The sequence below is a fragment of the Sus scrofa genome, chromosome 13 (genome assembly GCF_000003025.6).
Source record: "Sus scrofa isolate TJ Tabasco breed Duroc chromosome 13, Sscrofa11.1, whole genome shotgun sequence".
Taxonomy (NCBI): Eukaryota; Metazoa; Chordata; class Mammalia; order Artiodactyla; family Suidae; genus Sus; species Sus scrofa.
The window spans coordinates 202,431,019-202,455,082 of record NC_010455.5 but is presented as its reverse complement, the minus strand read 5'-3'; positions in this window follow the sequence as shown (position 1 = coordinate 202,455,082).

Genomic DNA, 24,064 nt, shown 5'->3' with positions numbered 1-24,064 from the left:
GAAACAATGGAGAAGAATGCTTGATGACACGTAGGGAGGTGTGGCTTCTTGTTTTTTTATTACCCCCCCTCCACATTTTGGTGTTTTTATAGAAAAATGAGTGAACTATTTCCCTGCAAGAACCACCGGATCTAGTTCGAGAAAAAAAAGTAAGCATTTATTCACTCATTCATCCATCCATTCATTCCAGTTTTACTGAGACAGAATTTGGCATCATTTGACATTTTAAGAATGACTTTTCCGTGGGTCTCGCGAATTTGAATACTTCTTTCTTTTTTTTTTTACTTTTTCTTTTTAGGACCGCATGTGTGGCATATGGAAGTTCCCAGGCTAGGGGTCAAATGACAGCTACAGCTGCCGGCCTCCACCACAGCCACAGCAATGCCGGATCCTTAACCCACTGAGTGAGGCCAGGAATTGAACCTGCATCCTCATGGATACTGGCTCGTTACCACCGAGCCACAACAGGAGCTTCCTGATTTCTTAGGTCTGCAGACTTCTGGTTTATTCTCAATACAGCCGTCAGACCTGTGCCTCCTCATCTAAAACCCTCCAAAGGCCTCGCGTGACTCCGAGGAAAAACAGGAGGCCCCCCCAGGCCCCTGAGGTTCTGTGACCTGGCCTCCCTCTGTCTCTGCGTCCTCACCTCTTTCCCCAGTCCTGCTCCTCCTTGGGGCACCAGCCAGCCTCCCCCAAACACCAGGCAGAAGTCTTTCTTTCCTGCGAAAGCACTTCCCCCATCGAAAATTGCAACCATTCCTCATCAGACACGGCATGACTTTTTTTTTTTTCTAAAACCCTGCTTGGGACTTCATGTTCTTTTGACATTTCACTTTCTTCACCCTGTTAACTCTCTGTCTCCCCAGCATGAATTTGACTCCATTAGGAAGGGGGTTGGATCCATTTGGGACACCCCTTTTCTGCAGTGCTCAGAACATTCCTGACCCAGCACTCAAATCTGTGTTAGGAAAAGAATGCTCGTGAGTCCCAAGGATGAATTTTTGTCGCCTGTCTGAGGAACGCGTAAAATGCTGGTTGGTAAATGTGGATACAGATAGTAAAAGTTTTACCAACAAAAAGAGGTTAAAACGTCATGCGATGGCTTGTGGAATACGTTGCTGAAATAATAAAAACAAAAAATAGTGACAAACCTTGCATTTGTATAGTACTTTTTATTTTCCTAAGCTTATCTGCCAGGACATTACTTATTTTGTAAGGTTTTTCTGGTTTGGGGGTGGTTTTTTTGTTTTTTGTTTTTTTTGTGTGTGTTTTTTTGGCCATGCCTGTGGCATGAGGAAGTGCCAGAACCAGGGATCAAACCCAAGCCACAGCTGTGCAGTGTCAATGCCAGATCCCTAACCTGCTGCCAACATTACTCATTTTAGATAGCGTTACTATTTCCAGTTTAAATGACTTGCCCAAAGTCACAGAGCAAACTTCAAGGTGATTCAGGGAGCTCCCCTGTGGCTTAGCGGGTTATGGATCCTGCATGGTCACCACTGCGGCTTGGGTCCCTGCTGTGGTGTGGGGTTTTTTTGTTTGTTTGTGTGTTTCAGGGCCACACCCACAGCATATGGAGGTTCCCAGGCTAGGGGTCCAATCGGAGCTACAGCTGCCAGGCTACATGACAGCCACAGCAACACCAGATCTGAGCCGCATCTGTGACCTGCACCACAGCTCACGGCGATGCCAGATCCTCAACCCACTGATGAAGGCCGGGGGTTGAACCTACAACCTCATAGTTCCTCGTCGGATTTGTTTCCGCTGCACCTCGACAAGAACTCCTGCGATGTGGGTTTGATCCCTGGCCTGGGGGTCTTCCGCATGCTGCAGGTGTGGCCAAAAAGGTGATTCAGAGGCAAAATCTCCCAAATTTTGCATGGAGAATACCTTCCTACTAAAGGAAATAGAACAGTCCTTCATATGACGTAGCCCTTGACAATTTACAGACTGTTTCACAGACATCGGCTGCTCTGTCCCTGGCTCAGTGGTGAGCAGAACATGCCCCGTTATCCCCGGTTAACCGGCAGAGACACCATGACTCAGCTCGGCCAGCTTCTTGCCCCGAGGCCAGCTGGCTAAGCTGAAGGCCAAGACCAGGCCTCCGCTCTTGTATTGACCTGAGGACAGACAAGGCCATCCTTGTGCTTTGCAGAATGAGGTGCACTTGACCCTTGGCATTCAAGGCTGTCGTCTTGGTCAGTTCCATCCTGGGAAGGCAGCCTGAAGACCCCTGGGGGGCTGGGTTTTGAAACGTGGCTGAGACACGTGTCTCAACAGCTCCGGCCATGTGGCTTTGGGGGTGGGGCGACCTCCCCCACGGCCCAAGGTGCATTTCACCTTGACTAGGGTTCCAGGTGGGTTCCCCTTCTCTTGGCCTGTGCTGTAACTCTCCACGAGGTGGAAGAATCATGTCCCTGAAGTGGACTGAATGGTGGCCCCCCAAAGTTATGACTCCATATTAACCCTTTACATACATGACCTTACGGAGTTCCCGTTGTGGCTCAGTGGTAATGAACCTGACTAACATCCATGAGGACGTGGAGTCTGATCCCTGGCCTCATTCAGTGGGGTTAAGGATCCAGCATTGTTGTGAGCTGCAGTGTAGGTCTCAGACGAGGCTCGGATCCTGAGTTGCTGTGGCTGTGGTGTAGGCCGGCAGCTGCAGCTCTGATTCAACCCCTAGCCTGGGAACCTCCGCATGCCACAGGTTCAGCCCTGAAAAGCGAAATCAAACAAACAAACATATGTGAACTTATCTGGAAATAAAACTTTTTGCACATGATCTTAGCGAAGACTCTGAAGATGAAATCATGCAGGGTTATCTTGGCAGGCCCTCAGTTACACGATAATTGTTGGAGTTCCCACTGTAGCGCAGTGGGTTAAGAAGCTGACTGCAGAAGCTCAAGGTGCTGTGGTGGTGCAGGTGTGATCCCTGGCCTGGTGCAGTGCATTAAAGAATCTGATGTGGTCACAGCTGCCGCAGGTCGAAGCTGAGGCTGGGAGACAGTCCCTGGCCTGGGATCTTCCACATGCCCCGGGTACAGCTATTACATTTTTTTTTTTTTAATGATAAGGATTGAGGTGAGACACATGGAGGACAGGAGGAGCCCAGGTAAAGATGGAGCAGGGATTGGAGTGACATGACCACAAGCTGAGGAAAAGCTGGAGCTGCCAGAAGCTGGAGCTGCCAGAAGCTGGAGGAGGCAGGAAGGGTTCTCCCCCAAAGGGAGCCAAGCCCTACCAACACCTTAGTTTTGAACTTCTGGCCGCCAGACCTGTGAGAGAATTCACGTCTGTTTTTTTTTTTTTTTCAGCCACCGCATTTGTGGTGGGTTGTTATAGCAGCCACAGGAAACTCATATAATCCCTTCGTGAGACAAGCCCTGAAAGGGCAGCAGGATAAGAGGCACCGGGATAAAGTCAAAAGACAGGGAGCTTTCTCAGAAAGTGAGCGATCTTGGAGTTCCTGTTGCGGCTCCGTGGTTAACGAATCCGACTAGGAACCGTGACGTTGCGGGTTCGCTTCCTGGCCTTGCTCAGTGGGTTCAGGATCCGGCATTGCCGTGAGCTGTGGTGTAGGTTGCAGACATGGCTCAGATCCTGAGTTGCTATGGCTGTGGTGTAGGCTGGCAGCTACAGCTCCGATTAGACCCCGAGCCTGGGAACCTCCATGTGCCTCGGAAGCAGCCCTAGAAAAGGCAAAAAGACAAAAAAAAAAAAAAAAAAGAAAGAAAGAAAAAAGAAAAGTGAGGGATCTTAACAAGAGGAAGCAAATTTGAAATACATTGAAAAAATAAAGGGTAAAAAGGTACATTAGGCAGTGAGTGTCCTCTTTGACATTCTCTGCAGGAAAAGGAGCAAAAGGGACTCATGAACCTGCTTTATTGAAGGCTCCAGCCAGTGGCCGCCACGTGTGTTTATGGTGGCAATTATATGTTGGAAGCTTAAGTGCAATCTCAGGGGTGAGTCACCCGCTGAAATTCATGTGAAAAAAATTATTAAAATAAAAAAAGAACTTGGAATTCAGATCAATTACATGTTAATAACGGTGTGAAGTGGTCAGTGGACAGAAGATTAGAAGAAACCAGAGGTTGTTTTAAGAGCTCCTGTTACCATACCCCCTGCTAATTTCTCCTAGTTGAGCTCCCCGGAGCTCCTCAACTTTGGGATCTGATCCAGGCCCTGTTCTTAGTTGAGAAGAGAACTGGGCTGGCCCCGTGGACTTCTGGACAGGGACCAAAAGTCCACCAATAGGCAGCACTGTGGGCTGGCGGGGATGGGAACCAGGCTTGCTGATGGGTCCCCAGAGGTCCCCTGGTTTCTGCTCTTCTGTGCCCCAAAATCTCATCCCCTCATCTCTGGTCTCCAGGGTGGAGCTTCTGCTTTTGTGTTTTTTTGTTCATTTGTTTGGCCGAGCCCGTGGCACGCGCAAGTTCCCAGGCCAGGGATCAAACCCAAGCCACAGCAGGGATAACGCTGGATCCTTAGCTGCTAAGCCACCAGGGATATTTAAATTAATTTTAATTTCATGCAAATGCCACCTGTTTCCACCTTCTCGGAAACGGTCGTTTCCTCTTAATTAAGGACATGGAAACTAGTATGACTTAGGTGTTCATTCCATGCTATGTGTGTGTGGAGAGGTTCAGGCAGACAGCAAAGATTCAGAAGTCCTACCACCAAACTCACAGCACTGAGAAAATGCTAAAGCGTTTCTTTTCTCTTTTTTTTGTCTTTTTTTTTTTGCCATTTCTAGGGCTGCTTCTGCGGCATATGGAGGTTCCCAGGCGAAGGGTCTAATGGGAGCTGTAGCCACAGGCCTACGCCAGAGCCACAGCCACATGGGATCCAAGCCGCATCTGCAACCTACACCACAGCTCACGGCAATGCCGGATCCTGAACCCACTGAGCAAGGGCAGGGATCGAACCCGCAACCTCATGGTTCCTAGTCGGATTCGTTAACCACTGATAAAGTTTTTCTTTAATTCCATCTTCTCCCCTTGGTGTCCTCAATCCCCTCTCTGGCCAAGCTCTGCCATCAAAGGACCCTTCTCTACAGTGACCACCTGTCTACCTCTCCTCTGCGCATGAACCACACTGGAGTTTCCTTCCAACCTGTTAGAATATGCGAGTGTTCATGTGGGACCCAGGGACTGATCTCAACATACTCCGTTAGAGGGAGTATGACTGGGGGACGGCAGGAAAGCCAGCCAGGCGACTGCCCTGTGAGTAGAGGGAGGGGACCAGGGTGCATTGACCATAAACCTCAGCCCCATAAACCTCAGCCAATCCTGTGCTCTCCACTCCCATCACGTATCTCAGATCTAACCGTGTCTCCATGTTTCTGCTTCTGTACTCGTGTCACCTTTTTGCTCTCCTTGACCGAGTGTGCCTTGGTCTCCTAACACGGGAGGACCCTCCACTCCTTTCCTCTTATGATTCATCCTCACACAGCAGTTAACCCAGGCTTGAAAAAGCAAATCCCATAATGCTTACCTCTCTCCTCGGAATCCCTGGAACCCTTCTCATCCCCTGTAGAGTAGAATCCCAACTTGGCCCAGTGCCCTAGAACGCTAGCCCTGCCTCCTTCCCCATCACTGATGCTCCAGCACGCCAATCTCTGGCTATTCCAACTGCTCCCACCCCAGGGCCTTTGCACTTGCTCTTCCCCAGAATTCTCTTTGCCTTGTCTCTGCATCTGAGATCAATGTCACTGGCTTACCGCAGGCCTTTCTGACCCCCGATCAGAGAGAACCTCGCGTTCCCTTCTCTGTCACATCATGCTTGTCACATCTCAGCACTTAGCACTTCAAAATCTATCTTAAAATATCTGGAGTTCCTGTTGTGGATCAGCAGAAATGAATCTGATCGGCATCCATGAGAATGCAGGTTCAATCCCTGGTCTCACTCCATGGGTTAAGGATCCGGCATGGCCGTGAGCTGTAGTGCAGGTCGCAGACACAGCTCGGATCTGGCATAGGCCAGCAGCTACACCTCCAATTAGACCCCGAGCCTGGGAACCCCCATGTGCCTTGAAAGTGGCCCTAGAAAAGGCAAAAAGACAAAAAAAAAAAAAATCCACCTGTGTATTTTAAGGTGTTGTCTTTCTGCTGCATCCTAAACCATGAACTCAGTAAGAGCCAAACCCTGTCCAACTTGCTCATTGTTGTGCCCAGCACCTGCAAAAGCATCTGGTATGTTCTAGGTGTCGATGAATAAGCCTTCAGTGAATGAAGGAATGACCCGGCTGGAGGCGGTGCACCACTCCTGTCTCTCAGCTCTTTACAACCCCTGAGTTTTGTTATCCAAAGGATCTTCCATTACTAACCACTCTGACTCACCTAGAACCTTGATAAGCAAGTCACTGAGCAAAGAGTGACTAAGATAGAGACGCTAGTATGTCACCAGGACTCTCCCTCTGGATGACAATAACCTGGGGATGATTAACTCTTTTTCTATAACTGCCCTTGGAGATAGGAGACATGGGCGAAATATCCTGCTGAAGAACAAGTAACATCTGTCACATTCATATTTTCTGTTCACCAATAAGCCTATCAGGTCCCACTGATATGACTTGTTTTTATGAAATCTTGGTGAGCCTGACACCCAGGTTCAGCCCAGTGCATTTTCTGGCTCAGTCTTGCCAGAGCAGCTGTGAAGTGTCCCCCACTGCCTGGACGCCTGCTGCAGACCCTAGAAGCCTCTGTGCCCGGGCTGGCACGGGCCATGGATGCCTCACAGGTGCTCTGCACACTACAGATCAATGCAGAGCCTGTGGGCAGAGGGATGGTTGGCTCTGAGAGGCTTTGGGACAGAGATGCATTTCTCAATCTATTGATCCCTTGAAATACCACGAAAGCAAGTGGGTCTGCTCTTCACGTAGAAGGGCACATAAACACGACACGTCAGAAACCAGACACCACAAGTAGAGGGGCTTAAATGAGATAGAGGTTTGCTGGTCACCGGCGTAACTTGAGGGCAAGGTGGCCCAAGGCCAGTTTTGGTGGCTTGGTGATGCTGGGACCTAGGCTCCTCCCATCTTGCCCAGCCTTCGTCCGCCTGGAGGAAGATGGCTCATTGCCACAGCCAGGTTCCTTCCTGGGACAGGAGGGAAAAGAAGCTAAGATACTGCCCTTAGGGGCACTTGGGATTACATGAGTTCCCTTGTGGAGCAGCAGGTTAAGGATCTGGCATTGTCACTGTAGCAGTCTGGGTCTCTGCTGTGTCATGTGTTCTATCCCTGGCCTGGCAACTTCCATGTGCCAAAGGGCATGGTCAAAAAAAAAATCAAATCAATTAACTAATTTATAAAAGAAGACGAGGCGTTCCCCTTGTGGCTCAGTGGAAACAAACCTGACTAGTATCCATGAGGATGTGAGTTCAATTCCTGGCCCCACTCAGTGGGTTAAGGATCTGGCATTGCCATGAGCTGTGGTGTAGGTCGTAGACACGGCTCAGACCTGGCATTGCTGTGGCTATGGTGTAGGCTGATTGGACTCCTAGCCTGGGAACTTCCACATGCCACACCTGTACCCCTCCCAAAAATTCTTTTTCTTAAAATTAAAAAAAAAGAAGCTGTAGATTTAGCTGGGAGTTCCCGCCGTGGTGCAGTGGTTAACAAATCCGACTAGGAACCATGAGGTTGTGGGTTCGATCCCTGGCCTTGCTCAGTGGGTTAGGGATCCTGCGTTGCCATGAGTTGTGGTGTAGGTTGCAGACGTGGCTCGGATCCTGCGTTGCTGTGGCTCTGGCATAGGCTGGTGGCTACAGCTCCAATTAGACCCCAGCCGGGGAACCTCCATATGCTGCGGGAGCTGCCCAAGAAATGGCAAAAAGACAAAAAAAAAAAAATTTGCATAGCTGTCCTGCTCATTCCCACTGGTCTGGATTGAGTCACATGACTTCATCTAGCTGCAAGGGAGGCTGGGAAGCGTAGTCTTCAGTTGGGTGAGCCTGTGATAAGGATGGATAACCACAGGGCATGCAGAGTCCTTGAGATATGCCCCATCCCTGAGATATGCCCCTTCCCCCTGGGTTAGTTCCCTGTGGACCAGTTAGTTCCTCAGGCTCTTCTATCTCTTTTCCTCGCCTAATCAATCTGGAACTGGCACTGTGGATTCTGCTCTTGTTTCCCTAGCAGTCAACCTTTTCTTCCTATTCTTATTGATCTAAGAGGGACAGACCCAGGAGTGCCCGGCACTTTTCCAATCAGTTGCCCTCCCTCTGACATCTTCCATGTAGTCACTACTATACCAGGCAGCCCAATACGACTCCTGATCCATTGCTCTGATGGTGTGATTCCCCTCAGAAACATTTGCTGACTCTGCACTGCCTTTAAAATGAAAGGGAAGCAGCTTGGCATGGCTTCCATCTGCATTGCCAGCCTCGTCTCCCACTCCTCCTCCCCAGCCTCAAGATCCAGCCAAGGGAAGGGGACTAGAGTGAGGAGAAAAGAGACCAGAAATGGAAGGAGGGCTTATTGAGTAATCGCGGCAATGGTCTGACTGTTTGTTTAGCCCCCAGTTCTCATGCTGAACCCTAACCCCCACTGAGATGGTGCTGGGGGGTGAGGGATTTAAGAGGTGATCAAGTCACGAGGGCTCCTTTCTGTTTGGCACATGGTCTTTGGAGTAACCTCACTGGCTCTCCGAGCAGAATCCTGGCTCCTAACTCCTGGGCTGTAACGATCAGTTTTGCCTGTTTCTCCCTAGAAACACTCAGCTTCCTAATTTCCCTTGAGCATCCCCGGGTCTTTTAGGGAAGTTGTAGGGTTACTTCCAGACTGGAGGGGCTGAGATGGAACGAGACTCCACAAGCTCAGTCAGTGTCAGGATCCGGGCTGGCTGATGGCAATGTGACCCTTCATTCCGAGAGCTTTCCAGAAGAGGTGGCAAGGCTTGGTCTGTGCTTATGGTTACTGAATCAGGGACTGGCCAGGAGCAAAAGTGACAGGTGGCCCCTAGCAGTCTCATGCACCATAGCTGGTGAACAGCGCCTGACCTGTGCTGCTGCACTGAACATGAAAGGCTCTCAGCGGAGTCCAAGGTCCGGGTCGGCCCCTAGACCCAGAGCTCTCACACCAGCCGGGTGGATCTGAGGCTTCCTGCTGAGATCCTCCAAAGGGCTCTGAGTTGTTTTACTGGAACCCTATGCATCTTTCAGGGTCAACTGGACACAGGTTCGCTATTAACACCTACTCCGGGGGACTTGGATACCCCTGGGCTCTGCTGGAGCCGGAGCAGCTCTGTGGGGTTGGACAATAGAGCCATGGGACAGAGGAAGCCACAGCAGGAAGTTTGGGCTTTGTTTCCATCATGGGATCTTGAACGGGGCCCCTGTCTTCTGATGCCTTGGTTTTGTTCCCATGCAGGGTTCTTGGCCTCTTTGATTAATAGAAATGGATAAGAGATCAGACAGGAAAATTCAGGCACAGCTTTATTGGGGTCCCTGCTGCAGCGGGAGGAGTAAAACCCAACACTAGGTTCGCTTCCTTGCTTGTTTGCTGGGAGGGGTGTGTGTGAGCTGGTTTCTCATGTGGGGTGAAGCTGGTGGTGGGTCCAGGGTTTTCAACACCTTGCTTTTTCTCTCAACTCTTGAGAAGTGGCAGGTGGTTTTGTAGTTTTTTTTGTATCTTGTTGTCTATAATTTGCCCCAACTGCACATGGATACAGTAATTTTATTTTTATTTATTTATTTGTTTGTTTGCTTGTTTTACCTTTTTTGGCTGCACCTGCGGCATATGGAGGTGCCCAGGCTAGGGGTTGAATAATCAGAGCTGTAGCTGCCGGTCTATACCACAGCCATAGCAACGCTGGATCTGAGCCCCGTCTGCTACCTATACCACAGCTCACGGCAACGCTGGATCCTTAACCCACTGAGCAAGGCCAGGGATCGAACCCTTGTCCCCATGGATACAAGTTGGGCTCATAACCCACGGAGCCACAACGGGAACTCCTGTATGCAGCTGTTTTGGCCACTTATAGTTTCTTTGTATTTTATTGCTTGAGGATATGTTTGTCCAGCTGCAAGCCTTGCAGCCACAGCAGTAAAGGATCCCAGGTCCTAGCCTGTCTCAATTTTTCCCATAAAACAGAGGTAATGCAACCCGCTTTGTCAATTATACTGATACTGGAGGAGCTATGCCCCTTCCTCCATCCCCCTCCACTCCCCGCCCCCATCCACAAACATGAATCAAAGGCCTTCCACATGCAAACCCCAGTTCTAGGCAGCCTGAGACACATCAATGAACAAAATAGACAATTATATCAGCCCCCGTGGAGTTTACATAAGAGCAGAGGAATATACATGACAAATAAGAAGCACAAAAAAGTAAGTAAAGTATTGAGTAATTACAATAATAAGTGCCTAAGGGGTAAAAAGAGAAAAAAAAAATGAGAATAAGGCAAAGAAATCTAACTTAGGAAAAACAGGATGCTTACGAGGATCTAGCTCCCAGGGAATTTTGTCTCAGGATTCCTTTACATCCTGAAAAGTTCTTGTTGATGTGGGTTCTATCCATTGTTACCTTGTTAGAAATCAAACTTGAAAAATATGGAAAAAATGTATCTGTTTAAACATACTGATAATACCCTCATAGGTGTTCACATGAGTAACATTTCATAATGAAAAGTAACTACATGTTCTAGAACAACAAAAAATGCATGCGAAACAGGAATCGTTTTACATTTTTTGTGAACCTTCATGTCTGACTTCCTGGGAGGTAGCTGGATTCTCCTCTCTGCTCCTGAGTTCAATCCCCTGTAATATCGCACATCGGGAAGCCTCTGAAAAGCCCCACTGGACACTCGTGAGAAAGTGAGAGTGAAAACACAGCAAATCCTCCAGAAAGTTTTAATCGCACAGATGCTGGCGGAGGGGAAAAAGCTTAGGGACCCCTAGGTGCCCCGGAACACACTTTGAGAACCACTGCCTGGGTCTATTCCAATCTCCTCCTTTTTCAGATGAGAAAACAGAGGTCCTGGGTGCAACAGTGTGAGTTTCTGGGGTCTCTCAGCTGAGCAGGAGCACGTCCTGAGGTCCAGAGGCACAACATCTCACTGTCACCCAAGAATCTCTCCCCAGCATGATGCTTATTTGTTGCTTGGCTATCATTATTATTATTATTATTTTTATGGCACCAGCTACAACCTACACTGCAGCTGCGGCCACATCGGGTCCTTCAACCCACTGCACCAGACCGAATCTGAACCCTTGCCTCCGCAGCAGCCTGAGCCGCTCAGTCTTGTGCCAAAGTAGGAATTCCCGTTGGCTTGGTTTTTTCACTTTAGTTTATTTATTTATTTTGCTTTTTAGGGCCACATCTGCAGCATATGGAAGTTCCCAGACAAGGGGTCAAATGGGAGCAACAGTTGCAGGCCTACACCACAGCCATGGCGACACTGGACCTATGTTGCAGCTTACACTGGATCCTTAACCCACTGAGTGAGGCCAGGGATTGAACCCACATCCTCATGGATACTAGTCTGCTCATCCGCATGGATACTAACCTGCTGAGCTACAAGGAACTCCCAGTGCTTTGTTATTTCAATGCAAAGCAAGGGCTGAGTTATTTCCTTATGCTTAAAACGAAGGCCCAACTTTTGAAGTAAATACGGTAGCAACCCAATGGCCACCCAGCCCTCCAGCACAGCTGTCAAAGGCGTGTTTACCACTCCATCCATCTCCCTGGGCTGTGGTTTGCACAATGCCCCTTTGTGTTTTCTGAAAGACCTGTGTGTTTTAGGTGCAGCCTTGAGTATAGTGAGGGGAGTCATTACCATAACAGTAAATATTCCCTTTGATGAATGGAACAAAGGTGCTTTAAGCTGAATCTTGAAGGAAGGAGAGGGAACGAGCTGCCCTGTGTTAGCTGGTCACACTCGGAAGAGCATCCTACCTTCTGGACAGGTGTATTGGACACACCTTGACTTCAGTCCCAGGAGGCCCCAGGTCGGCTTAATCACAGCCACCTAGTGTGAATGGGTCAACTGCTCTGGTTCGGGACCCTGGGGATGCAGCCGCCCAGGGTCACCAGTTGATTTTGATTCCTGGAAGGACAGGCCTTGGAGTGAGTGTGTTCTGAACAAACAGTGCGTTCACCCAGCTCCCCAGGTGTTGTGGGCATGAGTCATCGAGGTGTTATCAAGATGAAGAAAGTCCTGACTGGGTTGGGAGTGAGTCACTGGGCCCATCAAAGACCAATGAGACAAACAGAAAGGAAGCAGGAAAATCAATATGGCACCCTTCACCTGATGGGCCTGGCGGGGATTGTGCAAGAAAGGATTTCACCACCCAGAAGCGTGGTGGTGCCCCCGCAGCCCCCCAGCCCCCTGCCCCCAGCTGCCGGGGCCCAGAGAACTGGGAGTATCTCTAAGTTGGTGCCCAGGACCTGTAACACTTGTGCACTCTCTCTCTGATATTGCACAGGGGTCCGTCCCCCTTTTAGGGTGTAAAAAAACCAAACCAGCACCATGGGGTTGAGGTAGAGGGGCTTCTGGAGAGGAAGAAGGAGAAGGGGGCTTTGAAGTGAAAGAAACAGGCTGTTATTAGGATTAGGAAGACCAACCTCTGGGTGTTAAAGTTTATTCTTTTAATAAACGGCTTTCATTAAGAGCCTATATTTTAAGATTTTAGTTTCTCATTTTTTCTTTCTCCCAGCCTTTCTTTCTTTCTTTTTTTGTTTTTGGCTGTGCCCACAGCATGCAAAATTTCCTGGGCCAGGGTTCACACCTGCATCATAGCTGTAATCAGAGCCACAGCAGTGACAAGGCCAGGTTCTCAACACTCTGAGCCAACAGGGAACTCCTCTCAGATTTTTTTTTTTTTTTTTTTTTTTTTTTTTGCTTTTTAGGGCTGCACGTGCAGCATATGGAAGTTCTCTGGCTAGGAATCAGAGCTAGAGCTGCCAGCCTGCACCACAGCCAGTGTAACACGGGATTTGAGCAGAATCTTCCACCTATACCACAGTTCACGGCAACGCCCAATCCCTGACCCACGGAGTGAGGCCAGGGATTAAGATCACATCCCCACCGATACTAGTCAGATTCGTTTCTGCTGCGCCACAACAGGAACTCCCGCTTCAGATGTTTTTGATATCATAAAATAATTTGGTTGATAAGGCTTTTATAACCATTCTAAATTTGAGTTATTAAATATTTGCCATGTTTACTGAGACTCTGGAGAAAGTTTAAGGTGATGTTTAAATGAACTATACTCTAAAATAATTCATTTTCATGTTTCCCTTTTCAATGTCCAACTCTTTGTTTGTAAAGCTGTATTATAATTAAGCATAGATGGAAAACATCTGGGGAGTTCCCGTCGTGGCGCAGTGGTTAACGAATCCGACTAGGAACCTTGAGGTTGCAGGTTCGATCCCTGGCCTTGCTCAGTGGGTTAAGGATCTGGCGTTGCCATGAGCTGTGGTGTAGGTTGCAGATGTGGCTTGGATCCCGCGTTGCTGTGGCTCTGGTGCAGGCCAGCAGCTACAGCTCCGATTGGACCCCCAGCCTGGGGACCTCCATGTGCCGAGGGAGCGGCCCTAGAAAAGGCAAAAAAAAAAAAAAAAAAAAAAAGAAAGAAAAAAGAAAACATCTGGGCCTGTAAATACTGGCTCCGAGAGGATTCAATGCCCATGCCAACTTAAAAAGAAGTCATTGCTTTAAAATCTAGAAACATCACCTGGACAAAAGTTAGAATATAAAACTAATTTTACCCCATATTTAATGCGAAAATGTCGAATAGTTGAAACAACTATTGACTTATTTCTCGTGAAATGGCATTTAAATACCCTCATCTCTCTCCCTACAGGAACTGGACTTTCTTGCTGGTGGCTTCACTCCTTTGTGTCACTTATGACTGGTGACGGCCAGTCACCTGCCCGTTAGGCTCTCTGCCTTGGTCAGTGTTGTGGGGGTGTGTAAGGTGAGAAAGCTTGGCTTTTGCTTTTGTCTGACAAAGTTAATGCCACCTCATCATGGATCCCAAGGACTTGGACCTCTTCCTCAACTTAGCCTGTTCATAAGAGCATGCCAAGCCTACTGGAACCAGAGGCGCTGTTTTTCCCAGGGGTGCAGTATAGTGAATGAGAAAATGCAGGCTTCCTATCAACAGATGAAAGGGGAAGGAAGACAGAGCCTATTAATCATGAAAAAAAGACCATGGATGGACCCAGGGATTTTCACACTAAGTGAAATAAGCCTGACAGAGAAAGACGAATATCGTGTGACATCACATATATGAAATCTTAAAAAAAGGATGATGCAAATAAACGTATATGCAAACTTATATGAAATAGACCCACAGACATAGAAAACAAACTAACAGTTATCACATGGGAAGGGGGCAGGGATAAATCAGGAGTTTGGGATTAACATATACACTATAACATATATGTAACACATACTCTTATATATAAAGTGGAAAACCAACAAGGACCTACTGTAAGCACAGGGAACTATATTCGCTATTTTGTAATAACCTATAGGGGAAAAGAATATGAAAAAAAAATGTGTGTAACTGAATCATTTTGCTGTACATCTGAAACTAAAGCAACATTGTAAATCAACTATTCTTTTTTTTTGTCTTTTGTCTTTTTAGGGCCACACCTGCGGCATATGGAGGTTCCCAGGCTACGGGTCCAATCGGAGCTGTAGCCACTAGCCTACGGCCACAGCCACAGCAATGCCAGGTCCAAGCCACATCGGTGACCTATACCAGAGCTCACGGCAATGCGGGATCCTTAACCCACTGAGCGAGGCCAGGGATCCAACCCACAACCTCATGATTCCTAGTCGGATTCGTTTCCGCTGAGCCACAAGGGCAACGCCCACTGCCATTTTAAAAAATGGAGAAAAAAATGCAGGCTTCTCAATGATGCAGGTCCCTGGTTCTCATTACATCAATTTACTCAGCAGTGAGTAGGTGCTCAATAAATATTTGCGAAATAAATCAGTGCCAAGAACAGACTGCCTAAGAAAATAATGTATATTATGATGTTATTAAACCATACATTTAACAAGAAAATTCCCATCTTGATTTAAAATAAAAATCTTTAAAAGATGCTTGCTCAGTGGTGGATATACTGGATATGCAGGAATTGCAAGAGAAACTTGAGAAGTTGGGCAGTCAAGATGCAAACACAAGGTTTATAACCGAACAGTGCTCCCAGGCTTTCTGGCTCCACCCTCACGGAAAAAGATAATATAATTCCCCTGAGAGTTCCTGTTGTGGCTCGGTAGTAATGAACCGGACTAGTATCTATGAGGACGTGTACTCTGTCCCTGGCCTCACTCAGCGGGTGAAGGATTCAGCATTGCTGCTCTCTGCAGCTTGGATCTGGCATTGCTGTGGCTGTGGTGCAGGCCTGCAGCTGCAGCTCTAATTGGACCCCTAGCTTGGGAGCTTCCATGTGCCACAGGTATGGCCCTGAAAAAGCTATATATACACCTGGAAGCTCCCCTGCTCTGGCCCAAAGGTGCCACATCTGCAAACAAATCAGATGACTTTTGTGTCCCTGTAAATGCTTTGCTTGCCTGGAAATGCAGAATCTCCTATGAGCCAGTCCCCCAAGGCCAAGGCCACTCGGGACAGCACTCCCGGTTTTTTTTCTTCTTTATTCTGTAAAAGCCTCCTGGCTTCTGCCCCATTTTGCAGTTCTCCTAATGGAGACGGTCTGCCTCACGATGGGGGAAATAAAATTTGTTCGTATCACCTAAGGTGTCTTCTTAAATCATTTTGCAATGGTTACTTTGGGGGCCTGTTAAAAGAGGAACAAAGGCACAGTGCAATTTTTTTTTTGAGTTTCCGCAGACTTAGAGAACACACTTGTGGTTGCCAAGGGGGAGGGGGCCGGAGGAGGGATGGCCTGGGAGTTGGAGAATTTGGGAGTTTGGGATTAGCAAATGCAAACCATTAAGACAGACGATAGATAAACGACAAAGTCCTACGGTAGGGCACAGGGATTCTATTCAGCACCCTGAAATAAATCATAATGGAAAAGAATATTAGGACAGGATCTATGTGTGTGTGTGTGTGTGTGTGTGTGTGTGTGTGTGTGTGTATCTACATCTGAATCACTTTGCCGTTCAACAGAAATTAACACATTTTCAATCAACTACACTTCCAAAAAAAAATTTTTTTTTTAATTTCTTTGAGCAAAACTCTATCCAGATTGCCTGCACCCACTGGAAATGACACTCCAATGCACAGACCCCAGGGGAGAGAGCGTGGAGCAAAGACAGGAAAGGCCTGATTGTCAGCAGAAGGCCTACAGGACTGTTTACGACTGGTCGTCTTTAGCTTTTGATTTCAGACCCTTGAGGCATTTACGGGCTTAAGTTCTGGCCGGTTTATGAAGCTGCCGTGGCCTTAAGCCACATCAGGCTAATGGCATCCTTGTTTAATTACTTTAACAGGCCTAAATGGCCCAATTTGGGATTAGAAACCTATAAAGACTGAATTTTAGGACACAACCTTCAAAGAAATAGTTGGCTCCAGAGCAGCCACATGCAGTATATTATGTAGGCTAATATACAGTATGCCGGTCTATTTTTTTAACTTTTATTTTCTTGAGATGGGATATTTTAATTTGTAGTTCGATTTAGTAGCAACCCAGTAGAATGAATTGCTCACACCATGTATAGGGTGAGTTCTGTTTTGGATGTATCTTTTTTTGTGTGTGGGGGTGGGGGGCCACACCTGCAGCATAGGGAGGTTCCCAGGCTAGGGGTCCAATCAGAGCTGCAGCTGCCGGCCTACACCACAGCCACAGCAATCCGGGATCCGAGCCGCATCTGCAACCTGTACCACAGCTCACAGCAATGGTGAATCCTGAATGAGGCCAGGAATCGAACCCATGTCCTCATGGATACTAGTTGGATTCATTTCCACTGCGCCATGACGGGAACACCTGTTTTGGATGTATCTTGAGAGGCAGCCTGACAGTGTGGATTAGACCCTGGTTTATGGATTAGCTCTTGGTTCTGCTTTTCACTAGCTGTGTGACTTTGGGCTAGATGCTGACCCTCTCTGGGCCACAGCTGAAACGTGGCGATCATAGCACCTACCTCAGTGGTATTGTGAGGGTCAGTAGCCACTCTGATGACTGATTGATCTATCTCTGTATCTATCTTCTATCTCTGTATCTATCTTCTATATACCTACTCATCACACAGTCTGCAGACCAGGCCACAGTGTTTCAACACAATCTGTATAGGAAATACAGTTGCTGTCATTAATTATACTACATCAAAAATGATTCAACCTTATTCTCTACCACACGCACCCTCCCCTCTCTTCTAAATTGAAGGATAGTTGACTTCTGTGTTGTGTTAGTTTCAGGTGTACAGTTAAGTGACTCAGTTATATGTATAAGAATCAGGTGTACAGTTAAGTGACTCAGTTATATGTACAAGAATCTTTTTCACATTCTTTTCCTTTATGGGTTATTACAAGATACTGAATACAGTTCCTGGGCTACACCGTAGATCCTTGTTGTTTATCTAGTTGGTAGTGTGTACACGTTAAACCCAAACTCTTAATTTATTCCCCCCCTTTCCCCTTTGGTAACCGTAAGTTTGTTTTCTATGTCTGTGAGTCTCTTTCTGTTTTGTAATAAGTTCATTTGTATCATTTTTTAGACTCTACATATAAGCAACATCATATGCTGTTTGTCTTTCTGCTTCTGACTCACTTCACTTAGTATGAGACTCTCTAGTTCTATCCATTGTTGCTGCAGATGGCATTATTTCACTCTTTTATAACTGAGTAGTATTTCGTTGTATATATGTACCACATCTTCTTTATCCATTCATCTGTCCATGGATATTTAGGTTGCTTCACGTCTTGGCTATTGTATTTTCTTCAAATTATAGTTTTGTCTGGATATATGCCCAGAAGTGGGGTTGCTGGATTATATGGTAACTCCAGTTTTAGTTTTTTAAGGAACTGCCATACTGTTTTCCATAGTGGTTATACCAATTCACAGTCCCACTGACAGTGTGGAAGGGTTCCCTTTTCCCCACACCCTCTCCAGCATTCGTTACTTGTAGACGTTTCGAGGATGGTCATTCTGGCCAGAGGGAAGTGATCTATCATGGTGATTCTACGCTTTGGTGGAAAGTTGTGAAACGGACGTGCATTTATGCCCTGAACCAAGCCGGAACCCAGATTGGAACTTGAACCCATGTGCCGGGACTTGAACCCAGACGAAACCCAGATTGGAACTTGAACCCACAGTTTTTAAATGAGGGTCATTCACCCAGTGTCTGGACTTATTGAGGTTCAGGATCTTTGTACCTCTGCACAGAAGGAATTCGGCGAGAGACGTAGTGATAGGCAAGAAAGAGCTTGATTAAGACAGGATGCTTGTGAGAGATGCAAGCAGGCAGGCAAGGAGACTTTGCCCCAAGGATCCGATGGACTACATTTTTATCATCCACGGGGAGTGGGGGTGGGAAAAGACCGCCTTTTCCTCTTTCTTCACCTAGTAGCTCCTCCTTGGTATCCGGTAAGAGAGTATTTGACTCTATAAGGTCAAACTAAGACTGTCATGGTGCTTCTTCAAATCAGCAGAAGGGGGGGTCCTTAAACTTCTGCCCTGAATCTGAACCCAATTGCAGGCCTCTCCATCCCCCACCCAGTGACCTGAGGCCTATCTCCCGCCTCCACTAGTCCACCAAGCCTGCCTCATTCTGAGGGCTTTCCTGAGCAATGATTAACTTACAGTGAGTGGCCTCCCCACGGTCCCTAGGTTTCCCTCTCTATCCGGGGTCCCTTACTGGGGTGTCTACAACCACCTGGGTAACTATCCTACTCCATCCCTACCTGTGGGACTGCTTGCTTCTCTAATTTGAGAACTAGTAGTTTGAGAATCTAGTAGAATATAGTAAAAATGGAAAACGGAGAAGACGCTGTAAGGTACTATTTTCTGGTCTTTGTTCTGTCCCACTGCTGTGTATAGAGCAGAAATGATTTTAGAAAATTTCCGTGTAATTGTACCAGACAATGGTGTGAATCCACCTTTTGTTTTAAGGAAGACATTATGGCCCCGAGGCTGTGGGGAGCCAGCCCCTGGGCTACAGAGCCTGTTTCTTCCTCTGTAAGATGGAACGCTGAACCTCCCTCCGGTTGTACCGAAGATTAATGAGGCAATGTTTGCTCAGAGCTGGGTTGGAGCCAATACTGTCAGCAAAGCCTGTTTCTTCCTTCTCCAAATCCCTTCTTTAAGCAATGTAAATAGAAACTATTTTGATTTAAATAGAGCCTGATACTGGGTTAGCAATGAGCGATGTTTCTGGCACGAGCAAAGTAAACCACTGGATGAAAACGAATGAGTCTTAACTGTCCATCTACAGTCTTGAAGATGAAAGCCTTCTTCTTTGATAAGGACTTGATTGAGACCTTCCAGAGAGAAAGTTCTCTCTCCTTTTCCTGAAGAACCCAATTGGACTAATGCATGCTCAGGTTAAGATGCCAAAGGAGGGAGTTCCCGTCGTGGCTCAGCAGAAACGAATCTGACGATCATCCATGAGGACACAGGTTCCATTCCTGGTCTTGCTCAGTGGGTTAAGGATTCCGGCATTGCTATGAGCTGTGGAGTAGGTCGCAGGCATGGCTTGAATCTGATGTTGCTGTGGCTGTGGGATAGGCCGGCAGCTGTAGCTCCGATTCGACCCCTAGCCTGGGAACCTCCATAAGCCACAGTTAAAGACAAAAAAAAAAAAAAAAAAAAAAAAAAAAAAAAAAAAAAAAAACCAAAGGAATCCTTTACATTTAAATATTTTCCATCTAAGATTTCAGACTTAAACTGGTAGACCAGCTCCCTGCAGCCATTCCGTCAGTAGAGCTGGAAATTCTGGGCACCAGTTTTCCCTTCTAGGGGGACCCTTCCTGCAGCTCTCATTCTAAGGGTCACCTTACAGGGAGGCCCTTCCTGACCTCAGGCTAGGTTCTATTTTGAGCAGAGTGATACTAGAAAGCTTCTGGCAGTGGGTGTAGAACAGAAACTCAGGGCAGAAAGGAACTTCCGCAGATTTCCAGGCCACCCCGCCACACTCTCCCTTTCCCTCCCCCTCCTCCTTCTCTCTTCCCTCCCCCCTCCTCTCCTCTCCTCCCTCTTCTCCCTTCTTCTCTCTCCACCCTCTCCCCTACCAAGGTAATTGCCATTGGGATGTTCGCATATGAGTTTCTCCTCCTACAGGCAGATTCTTCATCTTGGCTTTTTTCCCAGAGCGATGAGCGATGCCCATCCACAAGCCACCTTCCCACTGAGGTCCCGCCTCAGTTATTTGCAACATCTTTCTTCCAGTTCCCAACCATGTCAGACTCTGAGAGCCGGGGAGGCGAATCCCAAACTCCAGCACTTCACCCAGGGCTCCTGGCTTCAGATGCCCACTACCAACTCTTGCGTGAAACCGGGCGAGCCACGACCGTGTTCATTTCACCATTTGTGAGGATCTCACTTTTCTCAGGAAGAATTGTGCAGATTTCTACACAGCACGATGAGCTGGGGGGGGGGGTTGCGCCTCCTTGAGTTTACATTAGGGGTTTGGAGGTAGAGGCTGGGCTGGAGGTGGTGGATCGCAGCAGTGAGGTGAGCAGATGCTCATTCTAGAAGGTGTCTGGCCACCGTGTGGAGAACAGATAAAGAGAGGAAGCCTGTTGCCTCAAGGGCAGTTTAGGAGAGACCTGGGAGGCCAGGGGAGCGGGAGACACAGAGGAGCGTTGCTGAGTCCACGTTCAGAGCAAGCTCTTCATTGTAGAAATTTCGGCGGGGGGGGGGGGAGCCCATCCATTGAGAAGTACCAAACCACATTATAGGTTAATGAACAACTGAAAATGGTGGTTAAAATAACCAAAACAGGGACTTCCCATTGTGGCACAATGGAAATGAACCCGATGAGGAAACTTGAGGTTGCAGGTTTGATCCCTGGCCGCGCTCAGTGGGTTAAGGATCTGGCATTGCTGTGAGCTGTGGTGTAGGTTGCAGACGTGGCTCAGATCTGGTGTTGCTGTGGCGGTGGTGTAGGCCAGCAGCTGTAGCTCCAATTGGATCCCTAGCCTGGGAACTTCCATATGCCATGGGTGCAGCCCTAAAAAAAAAAATAAATAAATAAATAAAATAAAATAAAATAACCCAAACAGCTAAATATGTGTGGAAATAAACAAGGACCACCCAAGGCTTTTTATTTCTAGCTGGCTGGAGCGAGGGAGTTGGCCACTGTCACTTGCCTCTCTTGAGCTTTCTTGCCTGACCCAACAGATGTAGAAGGACCACAGAGCCATGACTATAGATTCACCTTCTTGTCTAGCACTCAGAGAATATTCACCTACAGTGTGCACACACTGGGCTAGAAGACAGGCCTCAACTAATTTCAAATGAATGGTAAATTGTGCCATCTTCTTTGGTCCCATTGCCACACTGGAAATCAATAACAAAAAGGGAACTAGAAGAAAACCCTTGTGGCTGCTGTTGAAGAAACACAGATGCATAAATCATGGATGTACAGTTTGAAGATGGAGTCTTTGTCTATATCGTTCCCATCACAAAGTACCACAAACCACCAGGTGGCTCAATCAACAAAAATTTGCCCTTTCCCACATCCTTCCATTGGTTAGTTAGTTTTATCCATATTCAGTTAACTTATTTCCCTTTATTGGCATAATTTTATGTGTCAACTGGACTGGGCAAAGGAATGCCTGGATAGCTGATAAAACATTATTTCTGAGTGTGTCTGTGGGGGATGTTTTTGGAAGAGATTATCAGTGATTCAGTAGAGTGCTCCAAAATTCGCCCTCGCCAATATGGGTGGGCACCATCCAAACCATTAAGGGCCTGACTAGAACAAAAAGGCATGGGAAGGGCAAATTCTCTCAGTCTTCCTGAGCTGGGACATCCATCTCTAGTGTGCTCAGACATCAGAATTTCTGGACTTCACCGTGAGTTACTTCACAGGCTTCTCTAGGGGTTCAGCTTGTAGATGAATATTGTGGGACTTCTCCACCCAATTATAGGGAATATGGGAATTGTGTGAGCCAATTTCCATAATACATCTCTTCTTATATCTTATATATCTACATATCCCATCGGTTCTGTCCCTGCAGAAAGCCCTGACTACTACACATACTATTTCACTTGAGATACCCAGTGTTGGTTTTGCTCCTGGCAATCCTTGAGCCCCAACTCAGTTGAACCTTCACCTCTGCTCTACTACTGAATGAGCATATGCCCCTGTATTAATCATTTAAGCTCCCTGAGCTTTACACTCTTCACCTGCAAAAGAAGCACAAAAATAAAACAAATCATGCAAAAATGGTGAGAAGGTTACATTTGATGAAACATATATGGAGAAGATCCATCCTTATGTCTCAAAAGGGAGCTAGCTGTAGGTCAATACAGCTGAGGAATAATTATTATTATGCAGAATGAGCACAATGATGCTAAGCTAGATTTCATGTTGAATATTAATAAAAATAGCTGGCTATATGTTCCTTTAGAATTTCTGGAAAGGAGAGACAATGAATACTCTTGGCATAAATTCAAGGAATTCACAGCCTTTCTTCCTAGAAGCTAGATCGTGTAACCCAATTTCTAGAAGAACAAAGTCATTAGTCACTGCTACTACTCAGTTAAAATCCTGGATATATTTGCATACATGGGAAAAAAAGTCCTTACCTTAACATGCACGTCACCAGTTCTTTTTAAACTTTTGAATGTCGCTCTCATGATGCCATCTTTGTTAGCTGTTCTCTCTGTATCAATTATTAGAACTATATTTATAAACACTTGATGGGAGGGTGATAGTATGTTTCAGAATATCAAGGTTTATTGATACTATGATTTCCATTGTTAGAACTGCTTTCTATGCAACTGGTGTTACTTTTCTCATTGGTGTTGTCTCAATGTTATTTCTAAAAGTGACATATATATATATATATAAACCCAATAGCAATACCAATACAGCAAATAACAAGAGTTACTTTTCTCACAGCTCTGGAGGTCAGAAGTCCAACATCAAGCTGTTGGTGGGTTTGGTTTCTCCTGAGGCTCCTTCCCTTGGCTGGCAGGTAGTTGCCTGTGTCCTCACTTGGTCACCTCTTCATCTGTATGTCCATGTCCTCATCTCCTCTTCTTATAAAGACATCAGTCATATTGGATTATGGACTATCCTAATGACCCCATTTTAATCCAATGGTATCTTTAAGGAGTCTATCTCAAAACATGTCACATTTTGAGGTACTAGGGGTTATGCTTTCAACGTATTTTGAGAGGATGCAATTCTGCCCAAATAGAAGACCAGAAATTCCGTGCCACTTCTCCCATCTGGCCGAAGTGGTGCTGTGCCAGTTTCCAGGTCTTAACCTTAGACAGGCAGCACCATTCCTCTTGGAGCACTCTGGCTGGGGACCCTGAGTCACTTTGAATTAGTTCACTTATTTTTAGTCTACTGTGTAGTGGATGACATGTGGGGAAACACCAACCAATAGCCTCATCTGAGCCTACCCATCTCTCTCAAGATGCCAAACACGTGGGAAGGGCTATCTAAGACCCTCCAGATGAGCCCATTTACCAGCTGAATATCACCAATTACTTCAGTCAACACTTAGGGGAGTGAAAGAATCATCCAGCTGAAAGTTGCCCAGATTCATGACCCAAAAACTCCTGAAGGAAAATAAAATAATTGCTGTTTTAAGCTGCTATGTTTTTTTTTTTTTCAATGCAGCAGTAGATCACCAAACCAAAAAGTCAAGAACAAATTATAGTGGAAATTAGAAAGTATTTACAAATGAATGACTAGGGATATACTAAATATTAAAACCTGGATGATGCAGCTAAAGCAGAACTTAGAAGTACATTCATAGCTTTAAATGCTTATATTGAGGTGGAAAAGGCTGAAAATGAATGAGAAGTATCCATCTTAGTATATAAGAGAAAGAACAGCAAAGTAAGTAAACTTGGGCTCCCAGTCTACAGATGAGAGATCTCAAGAAGTCAGTGGGATATCTCAAGTAGATCTCAAGAAGTCAGCAGGAGCTGTGAAATTGTAAAATTTTGTGTGCATATGGG